This window comes from Meleagris gallopavo, chromosome 6, assembly GCF_000146605.3.
Source record: "Meleagris gallopavo isolate NT-WF06-2002-E0010 breed Aviagen turkey brand Nicholas breeding stock chromosome 6, Turkey_5.1, whole genome shotgun sequence".
Lineage (NCBI taxonomy): Eukaryota > Metazoa > Chordata > Aves > Galliformes > Phasianidae > Meleagris > Meleagris gallopavo.
In genome coordinates, this window is record NC_015016.2 from 23,604,131 (window position 1) to 23,614,586 (window position 10,456).

The window sequence follows — 10,456 nt, forward strand, 5'->3', positions numbered from 1 at the left end:
TGGCAGAATTAAGATCATTCTGCAACAGCTAGCCCTTTAGGAAAGCAGATGTCTGTTACTTCAGCTCAGATCTCCCTGCACGTACACATCTCTGAAATATTTCCCTAATGTATTTTCTGGATTATGTTCCCTTCACAATTGCAGTTTGGGCTGCTGCAGAGTCACGGCAGAACTGATGGCGGTGTTGTGAGGGGCAACATGGAGCTGAACTTCTGAGTTAAGGCAGAGGTCCAGGTAGTCAGGGTTCTATCTCTGTCAGTAACCTGTAGGTAAATAGCATGAGAAACATGGCAAGTAGAGACTGATTCTTTTCTGAAAGTATATGGCACAGCAGTTGTAAAGTGGAGAGATGGGGGCTGAGGGATCTGGCAGAAGGTTGTGCTGTGGGACTCAATTGTGAAGTGCAAAGATGTCAGGTCTGGCTGGTGGGAGACATGGGATGAATGGGCTTGTCTCGAGGGTGCACGTTCTAGGGTCATTAAGACAGTAAGCCACGGGACAGTTCTGGTGGAGTACTTTGCTTATTGAGCTTTGGAGTGTTTTTTAGGCAGGAATTCACAATAAGTCAATGTTGAGCTGTATGACTCAGCTGAGTCTATAAAGTAATGCAGCTAACAGCTTGTGTGCAAAGTGGGAGCGGAGGAATAGTTTCTCTGGGCGGACTTCATCTAACATTTTAAAATACCTAAATGTGAATGTTTGTGTGTCAGCCAGCTGCCCACTGTCCACCCTAGTCAGTGGAAATCTGTAGCAGCATATAGCAACTGAGCGTCTCGCAGCAGCCCTTTACATTTGGTAAGCTGGAAGGCTCTCAGCTCCCCTAGTTTTGTCAGCAAGATATCCATTGAGTGTCCCATGAGCTTGGACAGCTAGCTCTGCACCCATCCTGATCTTTTCTTTCTGAATGATGCTCTTAGAAATGAAACTCGCTACAAACAAGAACTGCAGTGGGCTGTTTCAGCAGGGCCTGTGTTTTAGCCTGCGTCCTAATGCCATGATTCACATACTGGGAGAGATATGCCCCCACTGAGCACAGGCTGCTTCCTCTCATCATGTTCCCTTCTTCACCTGTGTGGCCCAGGCCAAACTGCAGCCTGGCAGTATCATTAACAACACTATGCTCTTCCCTGAAGAGCTGGGACTGCCTGGTGGGACAGAACTGCCCAACCTGCGGAAAGGTAGCCAGGTACCCTGTGAGATTTCTGTGGTGAACGCAGCTGAGGAAGATCTGAGAGCTCTTGGATCCCCAACTCTGTCTGCTGATGCAGAAAGTCCCATTGAAAGTGCAGGATTTGGAGGTGCAGGGAAGGGTGATGCCAGGGTAGCCTTTTCAAAGGCTTTGGGTTATAAAGATTACTTGGGGCTCTGGAGGTTTGAGCAAGTTTCAAGTATTAGGGAGTGAGAGCAGGGAGCAGAGGAAGGCAAAGCATCACAGACCTGGCAGTGCTGGAGCAGCCATATAGCATGTCAAGGCTGAATCGCCCGGGTACTCTGAGCCAGCAGCAGGCAAGGGGAAGCACCAGTGCCTGCCTCGCTCACAGTGAGTGCCACCAGAGTGTCTGGGCATGAAGAGTGAGCTGGCACACAGATGACAGGCCAAATCTGATTTTTGTTTTGAAGGAACTCACAGAAAGCTTCATATGATGAACATCTCTGACACTGCTGCCATCTGCTCTCAAAGCACTTGCAAACAAGGGGTAAAAAATTAGCTGAATAAAACGAGTCACTCTTGTCTGTGCTTCTTTATGAAGAATCCTAAAACAGCAGCTTGCTGTCCAAGTGTTCAAGGTAATCGGAAATTTGTTTCACTTAACCATGAAGTGTTTTTCTGAATTTAAATTGTTTGACTTACATTACAGAAAAAAATAAGTCAGTGGTAAGCTACCAAAATTATACAATACTTTAGAAGTAATTTTCACACACAAAAACACACACACACACAAACCTATTTCCCCTCATGGATACATCAGTGGCACATTAAACTCCTGCATCTATCTCCACCTTGGGAGAAGATACTTTTGGAAAGGTGATATGTTAGCAGCTCCTGACGGAGAGAAGGCCAGGCTCAGTCACAGGGGGAGCACACTATGGGAGCAGCAAGCTGTGCAAAGACTGCCTGGGCAAAGGCCTCTTGCAGTAAGTGCTGGAGAGTTGAAACTAATACAGGCTAAGCAACTAAGTGTATCAGTCTTGCAGTACATTCAGATTTTGGTCTCTTGTGATGCCATGGCTTGTGTAGCCTTTTCTCTCTCCTTGTTCAGCAGATGAGCTTGGGATCCATCCTGCTGAGCTCTCTGTAAATAACCAAGGTTGAAAAAATACCCAATTTTGAAAAATTGAGCAGCACTGGTATCTTTCATTTATGTCTCTCAGTTTGCAGTATGTATTTGAAGATAGTATCCCTCCAAAATCTTATCTACCTGTACCTGCCATTTTTATTCTTCATACTGTAGCTCTCCTACAGACGAGCAATGTATTTTTATGGCTAGCCTTGTGATCCTATTTCAAACTGCTTAAACTCAAGAAAAGCAATGTGTGCCTCCAACACTTTACACTAGTTTGCTCATCCACACTAGTTCACTAATCTCTGGGAGTATGCAGCCTTCAGCTAGTGTATGTTGTCTTGTACAAGGGAGAAATACTGGAGAAAATTGTATTGAAGGGGGTTTTTAAAATGACACTTTTGGAACTTTGTGAGTTTTAAATTCAGAAATTTGGTAGCAAGGCTGCATGCTTTCGAGTTGCAAGGCTCCATGTCTGAGTTTATACTGTAAATTGCAACATTTAGCAATTTGTAGTTTAATTTAGAAGGATCACCTACTTTCCTAAGTGCTTAAGTAATGTGGCAGGCTGTAGTTATTGATTCTCTCTAAATTTATTACAAGAAAGCTGTATTCACTCTTTCCCCTTGGGAATGCCCCTCCTGAGCTGCATGCTTGCTAGTGACAGCTTAGACCCCTGATACATAACCAAAGACCTTGCCTAATATCCTTGCAATTGCTCAGGGAATTTTTATTAAGTGAAAGCATCATTAAAGTAGACAGAATGATGAAGTTTAATGAGTGTCTTTCCCACTTGATATTGTTAGTTTTGCTGCAGCAGCCTTAGTGCTTGCATTTGTTAGTGGGGCAGACAGAATGCAGGGAGATTTTGTTTATATTTGCATACAAAGAAACATTTATGTTCATGAGAGAACTTTGCTTTGAAAAATGTGGTACAAGGAAAGAAAGCAACCAGAAATCTCTATATGGGGACTTTCATCATTTTCTGACTTGCATTTAATCCCCCCTTTCACTTCAACACAACAAGAAGACTACATGCAATGCAGCTGTAGCTGCTAATTGTACAATGGTTCAATAGTTTGCAAGCTGTGGTTATGCTAACTGGCTCCCAACTGCTGCTGCAAACTGCAAATATCTCAAGCATTTGTTTGCACTCCACATTTTACTCTTCAGCCCAGGCTTTGGATAGAGAGGTGTGCACAGTGCACTTCCTGGAGCTGTACCAGCCTCAGCAACCAGTGATGTCCCAAAATACCAAGTATGAAGGCGCCATGTAGGTATTGACAGCCTTTACCTCACCAATCTGCCTTAAGACAGTAGGTACAGTCAGCCTCAGCATTGCTCTCTGTTTATTAAGCCCATCTGCCAATGCTGAGGGTCTCGCCATGCAAAGAGCTGCATCAAGGTGCCGACTCTCAGCAGCTTGCTGCCCATCAGCCAGGTTGTGGGGCTGTCAGCAGGCATGTTTTGGGCTGACCTGAGCCAAGGGCAGTGTGCAAGTGTGTCAGTGCATGTTTGACTCCACCGCAATGGCAAAGCAGCATTATATACTGTTACAGTTCGGCTGACAGGCAGTGACTTCTGTGTCTGTTCCCTTCCAGAAGGTATCAAAATCATGAAGGAGCAATGTGTGAACTCCACACCTCTTACAGCCAAAGGGTTTTAGGTTCTCATGCAGTACGGTTAGTTGTTTCTCTGTATGGATCAGTTAAATTAGGGCTTTTTGTTGTTGGCTTTTTCTGTTTTTTCCTCCTCGGGAGCTATAAAAGTGATGTCTGTCATTCTACTAGAAGTTCACTGGAAATCCGTAATTCTCTTTTCCCTAGTGTAACAGAAGGCAAGTTCTGTCCCAGTGGCATTATCACAGTCATTATTGTATTTAAATGTTGTTGTGACACCATATGTCTCCTTGTATTTGATGTGTGCAAACACAGGAGAGAGAGTCTCTGTCTGTGCAGGCTTATATAATCTAAATACGTCTGATCCTTGCTCTTTGCGTAGCAGACTGCTGTGATAGATTGTAAAGCATTTATCTTCAGCTGAGACGGCATCATGCAGCTGAAACTTACTTGAAATTTTGCCAGAGAAACCTAAGTAGATGTCTTTGATTTGTTTATTTTGAACCCAATAATTACTCTCCTGGATGAAGTTTGGGCACCCACGCCTTGAGAATAAGCAAAAAGAACATTAAAATGCTGCAACTTGTGTAGATCTACTATTGCAAATGTACTATTTGCATGGGGGTGGAGAGGGAATCACTGGAGCACCCCTAGTGCTAAGTATCATAGGGAGCAAGTGGCAAAGCAAAACTGTAACCAGAAGTACTGACAGGAAAGTTGGGGTGTTTATCACTTAACACGTGCAGCTGCCACTGGGCCTCACTTCACAGTCAAAAGATATTGCCCAAGGAGACTTTACTGGAACTTCATAGTTGATTCAAAATTGTCCATAGTCAGTTCTTCCACTTCAAAAGCATTCATGAAGTCAATAGAAGTCCCACCAAACCTTTTATTTTCAGAAATGGTTTGCTAATCTGAGCCCTGCCAGTCCACGAGCTTGAAAATTTGCACTGAGAAAGTAGAAAATGAGAGACATAATGGATACCAAGAGGGTTTCTGAATGGGAAATTCACATCAAGTTTCCAAAGGGAAAAAAAAAAAAAGAAAAAAAAGTAGGAACCTGAGACAAAAAAAAAGGCATAAAACCAAAAAAAAACACTAAAGCCTTTCTGGTCCTTTCTGGTATTGCACTAACGGGACGAAGGAGCTCTGGGCAGCAGCAGACTGAAGATGCAGAACAGCAACAGTGGACTTCTGTTCCAGTCTGCTGGGGCAGGAGATTCTGCTCACATGCAGTGGATGAGTGGATTCTCTGTTAATTCAGTTATTGAACTCTCTCATGTGGACCTTCTTATTATATGAAAAACCTCACATTACACTCCAAGGTAATGTTATTTCTCCGGAGCCAAAAACCAGCTTGAATGTTAATTCAGTGTTTAACTAACTTTTGGTTCACAGATTGGAGCAGTGTCTATTTCCACTTCTCTGTTGCTAACTTCTCACAGTTAGGAAATTACTGCTGACAGCGGCTCAAATGCTGTGCCGCACATTGTTGAGAAAAAGATGCTTCTTGTCCCTGGACTCTTTCTACCCTGGATCAGTTTCTGACGAGACAAGCTCTCTGAATGACAGCTGAAATATTTCCGTGCTCTTCTACGATAGTATTTCCTGATGCCAAAACATCTCCTCCCCTGTCTTCCCGCCCCCAGTTCACTTAACGTCTTGCAAAATGAGATGGGCATTTAGGACGGATATTTGATTGGTACATGTGCTGTACTGGGATGAAATACAGCCTTGTGCCATTGGGGCTGTATATCTTACAAAAAGGAAAATATGTGTATTCTAGCTAACAGACAGCATGTGGTTATCACAGAGGTTAAGGGCTCTCTTTGTGTTCCTCGGGAAATGGGATCTGATTTCTCACTGACAGCAGGTGATGGCATACATAACAGTTCAGTAAGGTGAAGCAGTGTCTTAGTTTACAGCTGTATTTTCCTTGAGCAGGGCTGTTTTGGGCACGGTGTGCCTTGACAGAAGTCTGCTCAGCAGCATGATGTACAGCTGCAGTTGCTGAGGAGGTGAAAACGAGCGCTGCCTCTCTTCAGTGCTCTGCAAGCTCTAATCCCATTTTGCAATCCAGGAACCCCAGGGCTGAAGTATCCTCCAGGTGCTGCACAATAAAGCTCAGAGCAGGTGCAAGGTTTTAACCTCCCAGTTTCAGCAGTCTTAACTACAACCTCTCGTGCCTTCCATAAATAGCTCCACCAGAGCCATGCTGTGCAGCATGATAACTGAAGGGTATCTCTGTCTCTTTGAATCCTTGTTCAACATCTCTTGCGTGAAGTTGGCCACGTAGTCCACCAGGCCCTGTCTAAGAAGCAGGGCAAATCCTCTGCGTCTGAAAGTAGTTTCAGCTTGCAAAGTACAAAAGGTGACTTAGGTAAAGAGTTGCTTTATCTCTCACATATGCACTCAGGCCGTTATCCACTGCAGAACTACGTATCAAGTCACACTTTCTGGAGAAGCAAAAACTTCATGAGAAAAAAAATTCATGAGAAGCTAGCTCTGTCCTGACATGACTTTGCAAAAGGCTCTGCAGCCAGTCCTCGTTTGCAGCAGAGGTGCTCAGGTGTGTGAGCTCTGCAGGTGGGCTTCATCATGACTGAATGATCCTATGAAAAGGCCCCAAGCATGTCCTGTTTCCTGAGAAATTCCACCAGAAGCTGAGTGCCAAAAGCAGTGTGACATGAGAGACCAGCACCTTTACCTTTTTCAGCAGCAGCGATCCTCTCAGGTTGTAGAAGTCAGTGCCCAACCTCATTGGCAACAACCAAATGTGGGATCAGAGCAGACACCCACCAGCACAAAGGTGAGGTGTTAGCAGGGGGACACCTTCCAGAGGGATTTCGGTGTTTGTGTCCGTTCTGGGTGTTTGTACAGCTGAATGAGCAGAAACAAAGCCTGCTCCTGCTCCCTTCTGCATACACAGTCACTTCCACAAAGTGCGTCTTCAAAAAGCACTCTGTGCGAAGAAGGGGAGTTAGGTTTGAGCTGTGTTTATTTTTGGTGTGTTTGTAATTTAGTTTCATCAGGTTTACTCATAAATTATCTATTAATTACTATGTGATATTTAGCAAGATCCTCTCAGCCATGTAGTCTATTTAGTGTTGCTATGAATGCTTGCCGTCTTAATTGTAGGATACTTTGTCAACATTTAATCAGTGGTACTTACTAATGTGGCAGTGATGTGTTGGTAGCTGTCCCAGTACTATCAATCATGTGTGAGCAGCAAAGAAGGCTGTGACACCATTGCTCTCTGTCACATTATCAAGCCCTTGGGTTTTCTGGTTAGGGATGATGCTCACTTTGCTTTAAGAGGGCACTCTATCTCTCCAGCTCAACCCAATTTTTGTCATTGTCAACTTGAATATGCATTGTCGCAGTGCTCTGTGCTTCAATCCCATAACTGCCAAGGAAGGGTTGCTAGTTTCTGAATTCAGAGCTGATCGCTCCAAAGGCCTGCTCTTCCTGGTGTTACTCTGGTAAGTCACAAACAAACTGATAATATGGACTGCAGCATGAGATCTGACAGAAGAATCGGTGTATTGAGACAAAATAAATGTAATGACCTTCTGTGTTTTTTTTATTTTATTTCTAGTAACCATATGTCCCATTGAACACACTACAGATCAAAAGCCTATATTTAATAGTTTGATAACAAATGTTGTCTCATTTCCTTGCAGTCTTTATGGCAGACACATGCAGGCGAACCCTGAACCTCCAAAGAAGAACAATGACAAGTCAAAGAAGATCAGTCGTAAGCCTCTGGCAGCCAGGAACAAATAAGTCTTCAGCTTGTGCCTCCAGTTTTATATCTTTAACATTTCTTTTGCATGTGCCTGTAATATTCCAACACATCTCCTATTACTCATTGTAAGGAAGCAAAGAGTAAAGGTAAAAGCAATTTACTATGTGTGCTGCCTTAGAGGATACTGCTTAAAGAATACAAAATCACATACTTTCCTAACTACGGTCACATTTATGTAGCCACTTAATATATCACTGTCAGACACATTTTAGCTTTTCTATTTATACATATGTTAATGCCCTCTGTTCACATGCATCACATCCTGTTAATATCGGGGTTTTGCCCTATATTATACGATATTAAATTTCATATAATATTCCAAACAATTTTAATAAAGGTCTCTATTTGTACTGTGTTTTGATTTTTTCAGTAGGACGTTCGTGAAGAATGCATGTATCCCGTTTCCTGCAATGTGTTCCTTTCTTTCATAGGAATGTAATAACATTTTGTCTGATGTGAGTTAGTTAAAATTTAAAGCCTTCTGTTCAAGGACTTAAAATTTTCAATCAGTTTCAATTTTTTTTCCTTTGCTGTGCCCTGCATTTTTGCCTTGAAGGTTATTTTGAAACCAGGGAGTAGGGGAAGAGAAAGAGGAAAGAAAAAAAAATTATAAAGAGCTGCCAATTGCCAGCCTCAATATGAGGAAAGTGAGCTTTCTCATTTGAAGAAGATGGTACTTCTGCCAATTTTTTAAAGCAATTTTTTTGAAGCAGAAGACCCAAATAATGTATTTAATCTCTGCCATGAAAATGCTGTACTGAAGAGCTGCTCCAAATGGCTGTTGAAAATGCCACAGGTGCTATATTTATCTGTACAAAGCCCACACCACAACCAAGGTCAGAGGCTGCAGTTGTGAAGCGATTAAACAACAAATTGTTTAACATCTGAAACAGCTTCAGGTCTTATCAGTGGGAGGAAAAAATAATAATACAGACAGTGATTTCCAAACAGTTTTAGTCTTGCAAGAGCAAAATCTAACCGAGCAACTCAACGAACAAGAATAGATACTCGAACTGGATTGATCCAGTCTGGACCTTCCTGCTCCCTATTTCCATTTCCATGGATTTCATACTTGAGCAACCCACTGCTGAATCTCTGATGTTGTCTGGCCAGCAAGCCAGAAAACATGCCCAAAATGCTGCTGTATTAAATAAGAGTAGAAAAGGTTATAAATATCTCATCCTAGAAATGATACATTTTGCATCCTAAGATTCTTACTACCACCAGCCTCTTGATGGTGTTCAAGGCTACCCTGGCATTTAAGTAATAAATGGATATCTTAGGCTGGGAATAAATGTATTGACATATATTTTGCAACAGATTTTTTGAATTGGCAAGCAGGGATAGGAAGTTGGCTTCAAGTTTTAGAGACATTTTAAGTGGTCTTTGATACTTCAGAAGAATGAGGCAGCCTTGATAGGCAGATGGAAAATGGTGAAAATAATAGACTTGTCGGGAACAGTGAGTTTTATCTATTGCAGGCTCTTAGGAGGATTTCCAAACCTCCTAAGTGATCTGTCTAGGAAAACAGTTGTGAGTGAAACAGAGCCATTGAGGGGCTGGGTTGGCCACCTGCTTGAGTGCACACAATGAAATCTACATGAAGGCATTAAAACATGAGGGTATCTAATGACAGCCTTGAAAAAAATCAGTGAAATGTCAGAAGATCCCAAACTAGTGTTTCAGATTCCTTTTGGAACAAAACAAATAGCAAGAGCATACCTATTGGGAAGGGCTGAAGCAGCTCTGCATTGTTCCTGCAATATCTTTTCCTGGCACCGTGCACAATCCCAGCCCTTGGAGTACTGATGGCCACAGGGCTGAGCCTCTGTTATCTTGGCAGACACCTGCAGCCATGCCTAGATCCCTGCTTTCGCAAGGCCATTTTATGTATGCTGACTTCAGGTCCCTGAAGACCAGCGTGCTCCTGCCTCTGAACCTCTTTGCTGGGATTTAAACTAACCTGTTGGACTCCATCTGAGATGCACTTTGTGTGCCACTGTGGCTGAGGGCAGGGCACTGCACAGCAGCAAGGGGTGCAGCTGAGCCCTCAGCAGCTCTGCAAGCCAACCTAAATGGGACCAGTGCTCTGCTGGCATCTCCCTGGGGACACCTGGGCACTGACTGCCATCAGCTTGGTAGCAGAGTGGCTCTTTTCTCACCAGGGTGGAGATCCAGCTGGAGCCAACCACAGGTGGTACTGAGGCTGATCCATCATCTGGAGGCCCTGGGGTGTAGAGGGAGAGGAGCTGCTTAGAACCTACAGTGGCTTCAGAGCATGGAGTAGGGTCTCTAATATAAAAATAAAAGCTTGTTCAGGAAGGCCTGATAATGTTATTTGTGGGAAGTTACTGCGCCGCTTTAAATACACTTCTGATTTTGAAGGATTAGTCAGACTTTCATTAACTGCTGTTGCAAATTTCGTAAATGTGGAAAGAATCGTGCAAACTCTCCTCTGCAGTATTTCTGAAGTATCGATCGGAACATTCGTGGCTTTTCACAGTCAAAAAATAATCCACCCAGCCTTCCCACTGCTTCCCCCATGAAGGAACGCAGTTTTGACAAGCGAAAGCAAGAATGAGGGGTCTGGGGAAGAGTAAGTGAAAAGCGTAAAGATGAGAAGGATAAAAGAAATCCTAAAGGGAGAAATATTATACGGAAGATGGTGGCAGATGGGGAAAAGAGAAGGTTCTTGAAAAGGAAGATGAAAAAATAAGATAATGATCTGAGTAGAAGATGTAAAACTG

General features: G+C 43.2%; 1 long non-coding RNA gene across 1 annotated transcript; it reads left to right on the forward strand.

Annotated features, from left to right (window-relative positions):
* Nucleotides 1-4,974: 4,974 nt before the first annotated feature.
* Nucleotides 4,975-8,064, forward strand: LOC109368198. Its single transcript, XR_002115979.2, has 2 exons — nucleotides 4,975-6,710; nucleotides 7,585-8,064. It is a non-coding gene; the product is annotated as an uncharacterized LOC109368198 (long non-coding RNA).
* The last annotated feature ends 2,392 nt before the right edge of the window (nucleotides 8,065-10,456 follow it).